The sequence below is a fragment of the Hylobates moloch genome, unplaced genomic scaffold, assembly GCF_009828535.3.
Source record: "Hylobates moloch isolate HMO894 unplaced genomic scaffold, HMol_V3 SCAFFOLD_5, whole genome shotgun sequence".
NCBI lineage: Eukaryota > Metazoa > Chordata > Mammalia > Primates > Hylobatidae > Hylobates > Hylobates moloch.
Window position 1 is genome coordinate 15,425,469 of NW_026652280.1, and position 17,588 is coordinate 15,443,056.

General features: G+C 37.2%; 1 long non-coding RNA gene across 1 annotated transcript in view; it reads right to left on the reverse strand.

The window, feature by feature from the left end:
- The window catches only part of LOC116468055 (uncharacterized), a 315,466-nt gene that overhangs the window by 151,494 nt on the left and 146,384 nt on the right, over positions 1–17,588 (reverse strand). The window lies entirely within an intron of this gene.

Below are 17,588 nucleotides of genomic sequence, written 5' to 3' on the forward strand. Positions count from 1 at the left end.
TCTCAGCCCAAAATCTGCTTAAGCTGGTAGGCAACTTCAGCAAAGTCTCATGATACAAAATCAACGTGCAAAAATCACAGGCATTCTTATACACCAATAACAGACAAACAGAGAGCCAAATCATGAGTGAGCTCCCATTCACAATTGCTTCAAAGAGAATAAAATACCTAGGAATCCAACTTACAAAGGATGTGAAGGACCTCTTCAAGGAGAACTACAAACCACTGCTCAATGAAATAAAAGAGGACACAAACAAATGGAAGAACATTCCATGCTCATGGGTTGGAAGAATCAATATCGTGAAAATGGCCATACTGCCCAAGGTAATTTACAGATTCAATGCCAGCCCCATCAAGCTACCAATGACTTTCTTCACAGAATTGGAAAAAACTACTTTAAAGTTCATGTGGAACCAAAAAAGAGCCCGCATTCCCAAGTCAATCTTAAGCCAAAAGAACAAAGCTGGAGGCATCACGCTACCTGACTTCAAACTATACTACAAGGCTACAGTAACCAAAACAGCATAGTACTGGTACCAAAACAGAGATATAGACCAATGGAACAGAACAGAACCCACAGAAGTAATGCCACATATCTACAACCATCTGATCTTTGACAAATCTGACAAAAACAGGAAATGGGGAAAGGATTCCCTATTTAATAAATGGTGCTGGGAAAACTGGCTAGCCATATGTAGAAAGCTGAAACTGGATCCCTTCCTTACACCTTATACAAAAATTAATTCCAGATGGATTAAAGACTTACATGTTAGACCTAAAACCATAAAAACCCTAGAAGAAAACCTAGGCAATACCATTCAGGACATAGGCATGGGCAAGGACTTCGTGTCTAAAACACCAAAAGCAATGGCAACAAAAGCCAGAATTGACAAATGGGATCTAATTAAACTAAAGAGCTTCTGCACAGCAAAAGAAACTACCATCAGAGTGAACAGGCAACCTAGAGAATGGGAGAAAATTTTTGCAACCTACTCATCTGACAAAGGGCTAATATCCAGAATCTCCAATTGAACTCAAACAAATTTACAAGAGAAAAACAACCCCATCAAAAAGTGGGTGAAGGATATGAACAGACACTTCTCAAAAGAAGACATTTATGCAGCCAAAAGACACATTAAAAAATGCCCATCATCACTGGCCATCAGAGAAATGCAAATCAAAGCCACAAAGAGATACCATCTCACACCAGTTAGAATGGTGATCATTAAAAAGTCAGGAAATAACAGGTGCTGGAGAGTATGTGGAGAAACAGGAACATGTTTACACTGTTGGAGGGACTGTAAACTAGTTCAATCATTGTGGAAGTCAGTGTGGCGATTCCTCAGGGATCTTGAACTAGAAATACCATTTGACCCAGCCATCCCATTACTGGGTATATACCCAAAGGATTATAAATCATGCTGCTATAAAGACACATGCACACGTATGTTTATTGCGGCACTATTCACAATAGCAAAGACTTGGAACCAACCCAAATGTCCAACAATGATAGACTGGATTAAGAAGATGTGGCACATGTACACCATGGAATACTATGCAGCCATAAAAAATGATGAGTTCATGTCCTTTGCAGGGACGTGGATGAAGCTGGAAACCATCATTCTCAGCAAACTATCACAAGGACAAAAAACCAGACACCGCATGTTCTCACTCATAGGTGGGAATTGAACAATGAGAACACATGGACACAGGAAGGGGAACATCACACACCGGGGCCTGTTGTGGAGTGGGGGTAGGAGGGAGGGATAGCATTAGGAGATATACCTAATGTTAAATGATGAGTTAATGGGTGCAGCACACCAACATGGCACATGTATACATATGTAACTAACCTGCATGTTGTGCACATGTACCCTAGAACTTAAATAAAAAAATAAAAAAAAAAGACTAAGGCTAGAGGATCACTTGAGGCCAGGAGTTCAAGACCAGCCTGGGCAACATAGTGAGACCCGTTTCTGCAAAAACACCAAAATTAGCTGGGCATGGTGGTGCATGCCTGTAGTCCCAGCTACTCGGGAGGCTGAGGTGGGAGGATCACTTAAGCCCAGGAGTTCAAGGTAGCAGTGAGTTGTCATTCCACTGCACTCCAGCCTGGGATACAGAGCAAGACCTTGTGAAAGAAAAGCAAGGAGAGGAGAGGAAAGGGAAAGGGAATAATAAAGAAAAGGGGGGGGGGAGAGAGAGAGAGAGAGAGAGAAATTATCCTAGGTTTTGAGAGAAATGTCATGTGTTTTTTATTTGGTCTTGCAATAACACACAATGTTAAGCCCCAAAATATCACCAGACAGCCTTAATTTAGGAGTGAGGAGGACCACCATTGACAGGGTCTTTGGGGGGTGTCTTACAAGGGAAAAGTCCAATTGGGATTGTTATGGGGCTTTGAAATCTGTGCTCAGGTCATTTCAAGGCAGGTCTTTCAAAGCAAGGAACTGTTTGGGTGGGCAAAATTTGTGATATAATAATTTAAGTGGATGCAACAAGAACAAGGAAGCCAGTGTTGACATGTAAACTGTTAGATAAGCAAGCTGTTTGCCCAGGTGAAGAGTACTGTCTCCAATAAATTGATCTGTAGGAATTTCCCAAAGTAAATAATGAAGATATTTGCTGGTGTATATTCTTATCTTTCCCAGGCAAAAGTTCCCTAGAGTAAAGAAGTCATATTGATCAAGGTGTTTTACAATTTCATCTACTTTATGTTGACACAGGTGTTCTCGGTTCATAGGTGTCTTTTGCTTTCCAAGATAAAGCTGTTAAAGTAGCAGACATTCTTTTTTGTAACATATTTACTTATACCTTCGAAAGTCATTATCTTCTCTTTGTGAAACTCACTGTGGTCTGTAATTTAGGGGATGCGAAGGTGAATAACAAAAAGGCCCTAGCAATGAAAAGCTTAGGGAATATCAATTAGATAAAATGTTCATAAAAATGTAGTCCCACAAAAGGACAGAAATGAATTCCTAAGTGGGGAAGTTTCTGAAGAGAGAGGAAATTATTGAGAGATCGGGAGACAGTTTTGTAAAAGTGTTGATGACTTTTGAAAGCTGTAAGATTGGATCATGTAGAGATGAAGAGATGGGCATCCCCAATGAATGAGACTGAGCAAAGAAATGGACATTTGTGAAAAATGCAAAAAACTTGCTTAGTGCAAAAATGAGTAGAAAATAAAGTCATAGACAGATATGGGAATTATAGTGGAGGAATTAGAAAGCTAGGTAAATTTTAAAATAATTTTTCTTAACAATTATGAAACAAATGATAGTTTAATACATAATTTTATACAGGCCTATGTTCCAGAAAGACTAATCTGGGAGCTGTATGAAAGATGAAACCGTCTTCAGTTTCTGGAAATACCGCATATTAATCTGCAAACTTTTCTACTGAAAAATACCTAGCCATGTTGAATAAAATATAACAAACTTTCTCTCAAGTACCCAGCCTGCAGAAAAGTATGGGAAATCTACAGAGGCCAAAAACTGATGAAGCTGAATCAGCACCTACTACCAAGGACGTCTGATCCACCACAGCTGTGCAGGGGCCCAGATGAAGCATTGCAATCCCTGAAAGATAACAAGTTAGATCTAAGACACCTTCTACACACATCTATGCAGCGAACGCTTGGAAATCTGTGGGCTAATCTTCCGGTGCAAGGGCAGAGCAGTAAAGAAAATCTAACAGCAAAGGAAGAAAATGACAAACAGAACTGAGAACTGATAAAGCATAACCGTACCTACATAAAACCTTGTCATTTAATTGAACTGGAATTGCATGTCTTAAGATCTTCACTAATATTTGTAAAATTTATATTTTAAACTAGATTTATATATATACACATATATATGATCATTAAATTAGCATTTTTACCTATTTGTATGTGTAAGTTTTAGTTACAAAAAAGGAAGCATATTAAAAGTAGAGGGAATAATACGATAAACTCTCATAGGGCTGTCAACAAATTTCAACAATAATCAGCAAGTGGTAAATCTTGCTTCTAAAATCACGCTGTCTCCTAACCCAGATTATTTTGAGGCAAATCTCAGATAACTTTTAATTTTATTCCACATACAATTCAGTACGTATCTCTAAAGGGCAAAGACTTTAAAAATGTCTACATTGTCATTATAACACACACAAATAAATAATGATTTTTTGATATTATCAAATATCCAATGTTCAAAATTTTTTTTTTTTTTTTTGTTAGATTTGTTGAGACAGAATGATTTGGTGAGTGCGGTTTCTGCTACTCTTTTTTCTCTTTCTCTTTCCTTGAAATTTGCCTGCTGAGAAAAGTGGACGTTTGTCCTCTCAAGTTTCTCATTTTAAATTTTGCTGATCGCATTGCTGTCATGTCATTTCAGGTGTGCTTGTTTGCTTTAGAAGGAATATTCCATAAGTAGTATTGTTTACTTCCTTGAATCACATCTAGAGGTACATACATAACCAAACACATGGCTGTCTTTTATTAAGATTAATCAGTTGGTTTAGGAATTGTCAGCTTGATTTATGTACTAAGAAAATCCCCACTGGCTTTTTACTTTGTTAATCATTGCTTGGTCTCATTTTTCCATTAATATTCTAATAGCCAGCCTTTCTATCTTTAAAAAAAATAACTTTTTCAGAAAAATTTTTTATTATTCTAAGATACAGTACATACAGGAAGATTGAATTATTGCTTGATTTTTTCCCTTTATTTACAAGTTTTCAGAATAAGGAGTCAGTTTTCTAGAACCTTCCAAAGATTACCAAGCAAATTTTTTGAAGTATCATGTGTCTCATTTGAGTATATGATTATAACATTTTTATTGTGTTTCAATCCATTCTCTTTGGAGTCCTGATTTTGTCTTTGACAACATTTTTATTTGTTGGTACAATAAAATATGCTAGGCTCATCTGGTACCTTTCCTGTCTAAGATTTGAAGTCAGTAACTTTTCTAGGGAGTTGAGAGACCACATTATGGATAGTAGCAATGACTGTTGCTCCTGGACCTGTCATCGTTTTTAGGCTTGTTCAGTGGGCAGAGTTCACAAATACAAACATTTTTAAAACAGAAAATGTAAGTTCATACTGATATTTTCAATTCAAATTTATGATTCCAGTGGTTTCATACCACTTCTTTCTTTTGCATTGCATTTTTTCTGATGCTAAAACTTCCAGTTACTAATAAATGTTTGGAATTGTATATAAACAAGTACACACAAATATACAGAAAGGTGAATAAAGGAGAACGTCCATAGACTGAAAAACCATTGAGAATACTGTTCCTTAAATGTTTCCCAGAGAATTGTATGGCCCATGCCTCAGTTTGACAAGGATAAACATTTCCTGTTTTTCTTTTATTATATTAGGATTTTTGAAATAAATTGTTTATTTTGATCAAAAAATTCAAGATATTATTTAATAAACAATTATTTTAAATGTAACACAGTATGTATTTTAATTATGTGTACTAACCTAAGCAATGGATTTGCTTACCTGGGGAAGTTTTCCTGTCTCTGTTGGTGAAGGATCCTTGTCTCCAGACTTTTTTTTACCATGCATACTTTCAGTTGAAAGTTTAAAGTATGCCTTTAATATATTTATTTAATTTATACTATACTATTGAAGCATAGGGTTTAAAGATGAAATTAAAATGAACAGTATTTCAAACATTTATTACGTTTTTGATGGTACAATAAACTTTTCTGCTTTCAGTGTGCAAACACACACACAATTAATCCTGTAATTTAGACTTAGTTTTTATATGTTTTACTAATTATGACAGCTACATGCTATCTTTAGCTAATACCTTAAGGCACAATATACACTTAGGGCAAATTTCATCTTCACCGAAAATGAAAATATAGCTATATTTCAAATAGTCTTCTTGTTAATTTAGATTGTTTGAGGTCTATTCCTTGTCAGATCTGGTTAAATTATCATTATGTCCTGTTGCAATGTGAGTGACAAAAAACTTATACTAGAAATAGAACTATCAGTTCTGCCATTTCTTTTGTTTCCTTGTGCTTATTTATATTGTCTCCTAATTTTACTAGAATGTGTTCACATTTTATTTTTTGATTTAAAGCTTGATAAATAATCTGTAAATTCATTTATGTGTTTCCCTAACCTGAAACATAACACACTACGTGGCTAACACAGGAGCAAGCGATGGTGCCACTGTCCATCCCCCGGGTTTGAGGCACTCCCCACTTCCTATTCATTGTCTGGGAACACAGGAGCAGGGCAAAAGGCCGGTGTCAAGACCTACATTAGATATTAATGAAGCTGATATTCTTTTTCTATTTTGTTTCTGAAAACAGGATAAGCATAAAGTGAAAACAAAATCTAAAATGTTCTTTCTCCGTGTGGAACATCTCCCTGGGTTGTGTGTATCCCTAGATTCTGTAGGAAAACAACGCATGAGTCATTTTCATGGCCAAGCCTCATAAAGCACCTTGTCTGCACATTACAAATACCTCCATTCTCTGCCAATATTTTGATAGGACTTCCTAATGGGACATGCTTCGCCCACCCCACTCCCCCGCCTCACCTTCTGCTGAAGCTCACATCACTGAATAGGAGGCTGGTGGCAGAAATCCAGGAGGCAAATAAAAAAATGAAAGCATTGAAAAGAGGGTAGAATAAGAGGAACGTATATGGCAGCCTAACGGACTTAACCTGGCAACTGATTCCATCTGTGGAATAAAGGGGGAAAATGTTGAAGTTTCACAACCAGGTGCCTGGAAAACTGGGGTGGGATGGTAACCTAGACAGAAATAGAGGAAGCTAAGTAGGAGTGATTTAGGAGTGGAAAATCAATTCATTTTTTGGCACCAAGTCTTATATCTGGAGGTTCACCTGACTGTTTGGGGAAGTGAAACTGGAATTTTGTGGGTGGCTAGGCCTGCAGATAAATATTTTAGGATTGGTTCACAGATTTGCAATAATGGAGGCATACGATAACCAAAATAAATAATGTAGACATTGAAGAAAATAATGAAAACAAAGAAAAAAAAAGTCCTATAGGGAATTATATTTAAAGGTTGAAAGAAGGATGATAATACACAGTTATTATTATTTTTTTAATCAGGAAGATAGAATGTCATCAAGGCAAAACAAGGAGAGTTCCCATGACAGGGTACTCACTAATGTGCAATGTAGAAGGGAAGTTGCAAAAGGGCGAGAGCTAATGATCCATTATATTTGGTAAGTTTAATATTATTGCTTTATTTATTTTTCTTCTTTGAGAGAAAAAGAAATTCCCAGATAGCTGTATGAGTTTCAAGGTAATAAGCAGGAACAGAAAGAGCAGATGCAGATTTCTCTTTAAAGCAGTTTGGTGGTGATGGAAAGAAAGGAAAGGCAGACAGGTTTGATTTTCACTTGATAACAAACGCAACCAGATGAGGCTTCAGTCAGTTTTTAGACTTAAGAAAGACCTTGCAGGATGCACAAAGACACAAAAAATATAGAAAGTATTATTGATAGAGCACTTATATCCTCTACATACGTGTCAAATCTGCATTCATATTTTCACATGAGATTCCATCTAAGAAGGAAAAATACCGCTAATACTTGGAATTTTAACACACCCTAAGGGCTTTACAATGATGACAGCTTTATGTTTACACTCGACTTCATCTTTAAGTGCTAGAAATAGTAGATAAGCTGAGAAAGTGGTTTCTTCAAGTTCCAGGGAAAGCAAGTAGGTCTTTAGTTCCTTGTCACTTATCTACTCCTCCTCTGTCTGGTAATCAGCAGCATGCATCAAGGCAAGCATGTAGCCACCCTTGGGGGCCTTGAGACCTAGGTTGGGCAAGGGATGCCCTGCAGGCCTGGATTGATCCACCAGGAGAACTTCAGTGCATCATGGGTCCTGCTGTTGCTCAACCTCTTCCCTGAAAATGTGCGGTTTCATAGGATGGTAAACATCTTTCCCTGGAACAGAGCCTTGAGTGGCATGGTTTATTCCTCACAAAATCGGTGCTTGAATGACTGCTGGTGTATTGTGTACCCTGCAGCTTATATACATGGAATTGCTATAAGGATTTTAAAATGATCAAAGAAAATAGACATTACAGGTATTTGTTAACAAAATTTACTATCTTTTCTTGTTTTTGCTTTCCAGTGTTTAAAAACTAAACATTTATATCAGCCCAGAAAAAGCACATTAAAAAAAAAAATCTTAAATGCAAGTCCTAATAAAAGAGGCCCCAAAGATAGAGGCTTGGAAATTTGAATAGCAAAAGAGGGAGATTAATTAAACCATTGGTATTATGGACCCAAAGTAAGAATCAAATCTTAATCATAAAAGTTACTCCTGTACAGAAAATATTAATGGAATGTGGGCTGAAAAAAATGATGCAAAGAATTATGAATAGGACTTGATATTTTTATATGAGATATAGAGAAACAAGCAAATACAGGTATTTAGAAAATGGAATATATAACAACCTGGTGATAAGAAGACTTAATTGGAAATAAACTAAATCTAGATGTAATAAACCATACACATGCATGTTCTAAAAAGGATAATAATTTTGTGTGCTAGGAGTCTGCCTTTTCTCCCTAACTATAGTAATTTTAACTGTTTTCCCAGAGCTCCATACTCAGGCAGCATGCATCTGCAACAGGCCTTTCCAGGGTGCAAGCATCAAACCTTGCAAAAATAAAAATCCTGCAAGTATGTGTTCTATTGACTGTAAGAGCTAGAAAGTCAGTCCACTTTAAATAAAAGGGTACTTTATTAAGGAATTTAGCATGATATGCTGAGGTCTTCTTAGAAACTCACAGAGCATTATCAGTTCCCTCTTACTCTCTTCTCTCTCACTCTGTTGTTCTCTTCATCTCTTGCTTTCTCTCTGCTTTTGATTCTGTTCCCCTCCATATGTTGAACTCATTCAGTTCCCGCTAAGAAACATCTCTTTTCCTCCTTGTTGGCGGCAAGGTAAGAGACACAGATGTAGCCCACTCTATGTGTATATAAACCTGTCCTGTAGAAGCCAGATAAACTCTCATCATCCTGATGTATCATGACCACCTGTGGACCAATCAATCACTGAGATCAGGTGGATGGCATCTATACTGACCAGAAGATTCAAAAATAAAGATGTCCGCTGAATATATTTTAATATTTTTCTGATACTTTAAGCTCCTATTAGCAATTTAGGAAGAAGTAGCTCATTCATCACTTCTGGGCAGTGGCATTTGCTATTGTGTTTTGGTAGCCTGGTAAGGTTGAGAGTGCTGGTATATTTTAAGGAATTATTTACTGTACAAGTAGTAGAAATTTGCCTTCTTGTCCTCTTGCAGCTATGGTGCATTATGATGACCACCATCCCAGTCTGCCAAGGATTGAGTAACTTCCTGCAATGTAGGACTTTCAGCCCTAAAATCAGTACAGTCCTGGACAAACCAAGATGCTTGGTCACCCTAGGAGAATGGAGATCTGGCTGCTACCACTCACATATACTCGTAGAACATTGATTGCAAGGTAACTTAATGGCTGAAGCAGGTGATGCATTGCTTGGGCGGGGCTGATGTTGAAAACTTTCGGCTTCCCAAGACAACACTGATCAGGCCTCCAGGAGCGTTTCTCCTGCCCAGTGTCACAGGCCTAAGACATGAGTCATCTTCTCTGGAGTGCTTCTTCAATGTAATTTGGAAAATGTTCTGGCTACCCAGTTATAAAGCTTAAATCTTCAGCCACCCCAGGTAGTCCATGAACTATAAAATGTCCTTACATTTATTTCCTTCCTAATAATGAAATTAGTTATGATTTTTGCAACAAAGAATGATTGATACACTGTGAAATTTGGAAAATCAGTTTATCTGAGCCTCAATTTCATCATCTGCAAGATGAGAATAATAATGCCCTCCCCAGCTACCTTGCAAAGTTGCTATGAATCTCAAAAGGGATGATGTATGTGAAAATACAATACCTGTACAATTCTGTAAATATGTTAGATAATTGTTAAATAATCCACTAGACATGATGGAAAGGTCTTTAGTCTGAAAAATAAACTTTCTAACTTTTCGCAAAATTGATCTTGAAAATAGTCTCAGGTTGCCTAGGTAACACATTTTATCCTGATAAATAGGTTTTGGTATTTTTATTGCATCATCTCTTGTAAACTTATCCCCAAATAACATATACTGAAGAACAAAAAGGAAAAGTATGTTGCCTTTCGTCAAAGCATCTGAAATAATCCCTATCTATGATTAAAAAAAAAAAGCAATGTGTGTCATCATTTTATTATGAGATGAAGATGTAAGGACTGCCAACGATCATTGTATTAAAAAATTAACTGGTTTTATATCTGTTGCTTATATAAGATAATGTTGTGAAATAGCAAAATTAAAAATTTCATTGCAGTGCAGAAATCCATTTTAATTAATATCAGTGCGGCTTATACCGGCAAGCCCTTTTATAAAGTCAGACCGTTAAGAAATGTTTATGGTCATCTCTGTGATTCAGACTCTATTGACTACTTTATCTGCCTTCTCCATTCCATTTTTATGGGTAATTCTGTGATTCAAGTCTGGAAGCTCTGTCCCAAAGGGTTTTTTAATGGAAGGACAATATATATAGTGACTACCAATAGAATGGTTTGCCCCATGCACCCCCTCTTTTGGTAGAAACTAGCCTTGTTTCCATCTACGTATTTATTTGAAGAAGACTCCTTATTAACTAGGTGTGACCAAAGTGTTCAGCTCATATCATAGCATACTCTCTTGCTTAGAGTTCACTGGTCTAGAGATGAATACTGCATCTAGGTTACGTAATTATCATTCTTTCTACACAAGATTTTCTCTTCCCTAATACCAGAACAGTTTTAGCGATAGAGTTTTTTTTAAAAAAAGATTTTTTGAAAGACGTTATCTGTTAAATTTCTCTAATGGATGACAAAGTTAGATGTGAAAATTTTGGTGTTGCTGGTAGCTATGATTACTATTTAAGAAAGTTGTTGGGGGAGGGGGGAGGGACAGCATTAGGAGATATACCTATTGCTAAACGACGAGTTAATGGGTGCAGGAAATCAACATGGCACATGGATGCATATGTAACAAACCTGCACATTGTGCACATGTACCCTAAAACCTAAAGTATAATTAAAAAAAAAGTTATCACCTCCCTTAGGAAGGCTTTATAGCCTAACTGTAAAAAAGAAAAAAAAAAAGAAAGTTGGTCCTCGATGCAAAAAAAAAAAAAAAGGTTCTGACATGTAGAAAGCAGTAAAACCAACCTGGTAGTGCCCCAGGCATTGGTCCTTAATGCTCCAGAAGTCCCTAACGCTCCACTCACACCTAGTTCTTCCTACGGATTGGCTGCAGCATCAGGCCACTGGCAATCAAGTCTTCCTTAACCCAGTGGTCTTTAGCGTCAGAGAGCCTGAGATTCCAGCATTGTCTTTGTTCCTCCTGACCGTCTGACCATTCAGTCTCCAAGACCTAGTCTCCTCATCTGTACAACCGAGTCAATATGTTGTCATTAGATTATTGCTAGGACTAAAAATGTGATGTGACTAAAATATCTAGTGTAGTGCTGTTCCCTAACAGGTACTTAACAAATGCTTGTTTTCTTTTCATCAGAATTATTTCAACTGCTTCTTAACTTGGCTTCTTACTATTGGCATTTCCTCTCTCCCTTCTACCTTTCACACCTCAACCAGATCAGTCCTCTTAAACCAGCTCTGAGCATGCCATTCACTGGATGAAATATACATAGCATTCCTCTGTATTCCAAATAAAATAAAAAAGATGGCACAATTTTCCTTTCCAGCCTGCTCACCAGCTACCCCCAACATCATACGCTGTGTTCCAACTAAAACCAATGACTGGATAATAAACATATATCATTCTTCATGCCATAATTTGCACTTCATTTCCCTAAAATCTTATTCCCCTGTCAAAATTTGCCATTTTCTCAAAGGAAGTCTAAAGACCAGCAGACACGCAAAGATCACTGGGCAGTCCACCAAGTAGGGGTCAACTCTCCTCTGCAGTCTCACAGACCTCAGTTTTTCTTTTCATCTATAGTTATGTGTGCATGTGGCTTCATTCTCTAACTAGTGTGTCAGCACCATCCAATTAAACTTTAGGCCATATAATGTATTGATCAATATGAGCAGCTTTGGAATCAGATGCTCCATGTATAAGTCATGATTTTGCTAATTTCTACCTAAGTCACCTTGGAAAAAATTTCAATTATTATGAGACTCTCTTTTCTTAAGTTTACAATGGGCTAATGGTTTTTATTTCATAAACTTCATATCAGAGGTACATTCGATAAAGTGTTAGTGTAACTGCTGAAGGTAAACTGTTTCACGTTAAAAAGAATAACTTTATTTTTGGCAGGGTATGGTGGCTCATGCCTGTAATCCCAGCATATTGGGAAGCCGAGATGGGAGAATTACTTGAGCCCAGGAGCTCAAGGCCAGCCTGGGCAACATGGGGAGATCCTGTTTCTATAAAAAAATAACAACAACAAAAAAATTAGCCAGGTATGGTGGTATGTGCCTGTAGTCCCAGCTACTCAGGAGGCTGAGGTGGGAGGATCATTTGAACCCAGGAGGTCAAGGCTGCAGTGAACATGTTCATACCACTGCACTCCAGCCTGGGCAACAGAGCTAAGATGCTGCCTCAAAAAAAAGAATAGATTTATCTTTAAAATGGTGCTTTAATCAAATAATTAGGTCATATCCATCTTACTAGAGCATGGCAGCTTTTGGAAGGTTTTTCATAATGGCCAGCTACAGACAGAGCCAGCTGCTGGAAGAATATTTGCATAGCTAGTATTTGTTCATTCATTCCTTTACTCCTGCATTCTTTAAGCAGCCACTTGTTTGTGGAAACCAGCAGTCAGCCAGGCATAATGTTAGAAGTTAATCAAAACTGCACTTTAAAAAATAGAAAATTTCCTGCCAGAACCTGAGGAGTGCAACTCAGAAACTGGTTATTCCTCAGTGTGGACCATCTCCCTGGGTTTAGAAAGAATGAGTAGACAGAGAAAGGAAATGTGGTAAAAGTTATCAACAGGTATAAGAGAATTGCTTTATACATATATTATCTTTGTTTATTGCTACAACAGGTCTGAAAATCAGTATAAATATCTTTATTTTACAAATGATGAAATTGGGGATTGGAGTTTCAATAACCTGTGCAATGTTATTGACTTAACCAGTAAACTGAGATTTGATGATGAAACTCTTGGCTCCAAGGAAGGGCTCCTTCCTCTCTTCTGTGTGGGTTTTCAATGTGTGTCATAGTTTCACAAAAAAAGATCCCAGGAATTTAAAATTTTCACCTCATTTTATATAATGAGAAAAATAAGTTCCAAAAAACCAATAGAGTTGCCCGACATCTCTAGCTAGCCATTAAAATTCCATAATGATGCTGCCATTCTGTGTAGAATAATTGCGTTGGCATATGATATCTGAAGAAGAGTTTTGATCTTTAGATTGGGTTATACTGTCTCTAATTAATAAGCTGATTGTTGACCTCATTGTTTATATGTGCACATAAGCCATTGTCAGCAGTCTTCATGCATGAAGGAAGAAGCAAAGGAGCTTCCTCTTGTATAAAACCCATGAGCCTCTCAGCCTCAGTCTGCACTAAAGATATCACACCTGCAAAGCTTTCTGAAAGGCAAGGGCAGGATCTGTCTGCACCTGACAAAGCTTTAAGTGGCCTGACCTTTATAAAGTAGAGCTTAACTTTCTCTTTCAACCTTTCCCTAAGAGGCCTTTTCTCTGGACTGGGAAGAATTATTCATTTGAAGGCTTAAGACTCCTATGGCCTCAACAGTAGTTAGGTTTTGAAATGTTTAAATATGAGCAAGAGGGACAGAGTGCTACTGGAATAGTCAGTCATTTGATGTTTGAAAAGGATACTGGAAGTTGTTTCTGGTCATGCTCCCCAGCTGCTAGTGTAACACTAGGCCAGCTCATCAGAGCATCTCTCCACTTAACCGGGCAATGACAGGGAGCCACTTTATCCATAGGGATCATTTAGTGCTGTGTTCTTCCCTTTTGCCCTGACTGGAGAATTGCAACCCAGAAACTGGTTCTCCTGCAATGCAGACCATTTCCCTGAGTCTAAAGGGATGATTAGATAGCAAATATCCTATAATTTTGCAGTTACTGGCAAATGTCTTATTTGGAGAGTGTGATCAGAGTTAAGGACACCTAACAAAGCGGCTGATATAGTTTCCCAAACCAGAATACTCATGAACAGATACTTCAGCCAAACATAGAGAACTCTACTGAAGCCTACCCATGCGTTTATTTTGTTTCAAAAAGGAAATTAAGCCACTCAGTTGCAAAAGGTTGTCTTAGGTATCTCGTTTTGACTTGTTAGATACTTGCAGTGGTTTTTCAAGAAAAAAAGAAATGGTCTTTCTCGGAGATGAACAGCTGCTCAGAGCTCTGAAATAGCCATTTTCTTAGTTTCTGCCCATAAAGGTTTAAAAAAATAATTAGACATAAGGCACCCTATTAGAATTGAATGAAAGCTAACTGTCTGACTGGTGAGTAATTTGTAGAAATGGGTGGGGGCAGCAACCATAAACCTTATTGCAAGATTTTGATTCTGTTTCCATTGTTTTTAAAATGCAATTTAAAACAATATATTGAGAAGTGATTTTGCATATGCCCACGAACTGTAGAGCAATATTATACATCAAGGTACTAATTCACTTAACCAGCAAATGTTTTGCAGTGTCCTACATAGCATGGCATTATGAGCATGGATTCTGGAGCCAAGCCCCCTATGATGGATTCTTGGTCCTGCCACTGTAACCCTAGGCATGTTGCTTTGCATTGTTGCCACTTGGCCTCCTTACCTGTTATATGGGAAAGGAACAGGACCATAATCACATGGGCTATAATAAGGATTAACTGGGTGTCCTAAGTCTCCCAGAGCTGCTGTAAAAAGGTGCCACAGACTGGGTGGCTTAGAACAACACAAATTATTCTCTCACAGTTCTGAAGGTAGAAATCAGAAATCAAGTGGTTGGCAAGGCCATGCTCCCTCTAAGCCCTCCAGGAGAGGATCATTCCCTGCCTCTTCCAGCTTCAGTGGTCCCAGGCATTCCTTGGCTTACAGATGCATCACTCCAGTCTTTGCCTCCATCTTCCCTTGGTGTTTGCCCCTGTGTCTTTGTCTTCTCTTGGTCATTCACTCTGAGTCTCTGTCTTATAAAGACACTAATCATTTTAAATTAAAGGCATACCTTTTTCCAATATGACCCCATCTTAAGTGATTACATTCACAACAACCATGTTTTCAAATAAGATTGCATCCTGAAGTTCAGGGGTTAAAACTCTAATAGATCTTTTCAGGGGATATAATTCAACTCCTAACTGTTTGTTAATATAGGTACCTAATTACTAGCATGGTAAGCAGTCAATGACTGCTAGATACAACTGCTATGGTTATGCCTTGGGTCCTTAGTTTAGGAAGTGCAAGTGTAGAAAGAGATGGTATGCAACTGCCAACCTAAGAAGTTTACATCACAGAACACATAATTAGGCTTTGTCTGATAATTTCACAAAGGAGAGGGAAAAATCTATAAAATGAAGAAAAAGAGTAAATTATCATCTCTTAGCTCTTAGCATTATCAGGCATTACAAAAACATACACTTGTATTTTTGAATACTCATTAGAAGTGTTCTGAATTCCTTTCTCTTTGATTTCAGCCCCAGTGCTTCTTGGACTGCTTTTGATCTTGGGCAAACCCTTTCTATATATGAGCCTGGTCCTCATTTCTGGGGTCCTCTTCAATTCCTTCCAATGTTCTATGCGCTAGTATAAATAGTAGTGTGCATATATGTATGTGTGTGTGTTGTATATTTCCAAGCTTTCTACGACTTGTTAATGCTTTTGCCTGATCTTGTTTTCCTTACTGTTTCTGTTCAAAACTTCCTTAAATTGCATTTGAGCAATTATAACCTACCTATATTTTCAATCTCGGTAAAAGTATGCCTGTACTAATGTTTGTTTCTTGATGAATTCTATGAAAACAAATACCCTTTGAAAATAATTGCTTTTCTCTATTTACCACATAAATCCTAGCAGAGAAATTATAAGGCTGTTTTCGGTAAAAAAGAAAAAATAGGTATAAAACTGGAAACCTCTAGTGTGATTTTTTCCTGCATTCTTATAAGACAGACGCTATCTAAAGAACTGTGATTTCTACTTAGGTGAATATAATGCATTTTCTTTGAGATACATGCCTGCATTTTACATCTCTTAGCTCAAAGGATACAATATTTCTATTTGAAAATCCTTAAGATGAAAACATAAATGGAGGAATCCAGCAAAATTGTTCTAAAGGCAAAATCAAAGTGATGTGACTAAATTATTGCAGAAATAGAAAGTTTCTATAATTCTCTATGTGGCAATTTAAAATTTATGTTACTTGGTTTTTCATTCAGGCACTTGCTTCCACCTTTTCCCCCCTTTTTATTTCCTTTTAAAAATATGCTAGAATAAAGCAATATGTTTGGAATGTCATTCCAAGAACATATCAAGTGTTCTTTTGTATTATTTAAACAACTCTGGAAATTCACCTTCTCCAAAAAAGTGTCCTTAATTGAGTTAAATTTAATTGGTATTATTGACTACTTGCTATATTCCAGGCAGCAAGCTGAGACACTGAAGATACAAATAAGTGTAATATATGCCATAGTCTGTCCAGGCTGAAAGGAAAAGAAAAAACACAGAGAAATAACAATAACAGCTTTACTGACCTACTGCCCTGCTACAGTGTGCTATATGTAAAACTTTTCTGCATTGTCCAATGCCTTAGACTCTTATTTAGTGTCTTTTAAGTGTTAGGATCCAGAGAAACCAAGAAGTAAATGGCACTTCCACAGTTATTAAGGATGAGCTATTTCTATACATAGACAATGAATGACAAAGAGGCCACTTTTCAAGTCCCTGAGAGGCACTACACACAGAAAATACGGCAGAAATTCAGAGATGAGAGGTGTCAGAGTGGGAGCCATTAAGAGAGCAGAGCCTCGAAGGTCAAATTCTAGTTGGGGTAACATAGAAATTAGGACCTGGATATGTCTTGAAACGAGTATTTAGTAAAGGGAAAAGGGTAGCACAGGTGCAATGTGGGAGAAACCCACAGGGAGCAATGGAGGTTATAGTTTGGCTCAGGCTGGAAGTTCATAAATAGGAGACAAGGTTTGAACTCCTGTGGGAGAAAACATGGATGAGGTATTGAACAGAAAAGAAGATCTGGTGATTTCTCACCATTCATGATCTCTTTATATCAGTAAGAATGAGTTCAACCACATCTACCTATTAAATAGTTACTAAGCACACCATATATATATATATATATATATAATATGTAATTATATATATTTATGTATAAATACACAGCTAATGTAAAACTGCAGTTTCTTAAAACATTTCTAAACAGAGTGAATATGGTCAGTGAAAATAAATGGACTTTAAGGATTGACAAGAATCGGTTCTAATCCTGGTTCAACAACTTTCTAGGTGTGTGATATTTGTGAAATTATCTAATGTTTCAAATACTACTTTCATTTTCTGCTAAATGGGGAAGAGTTATC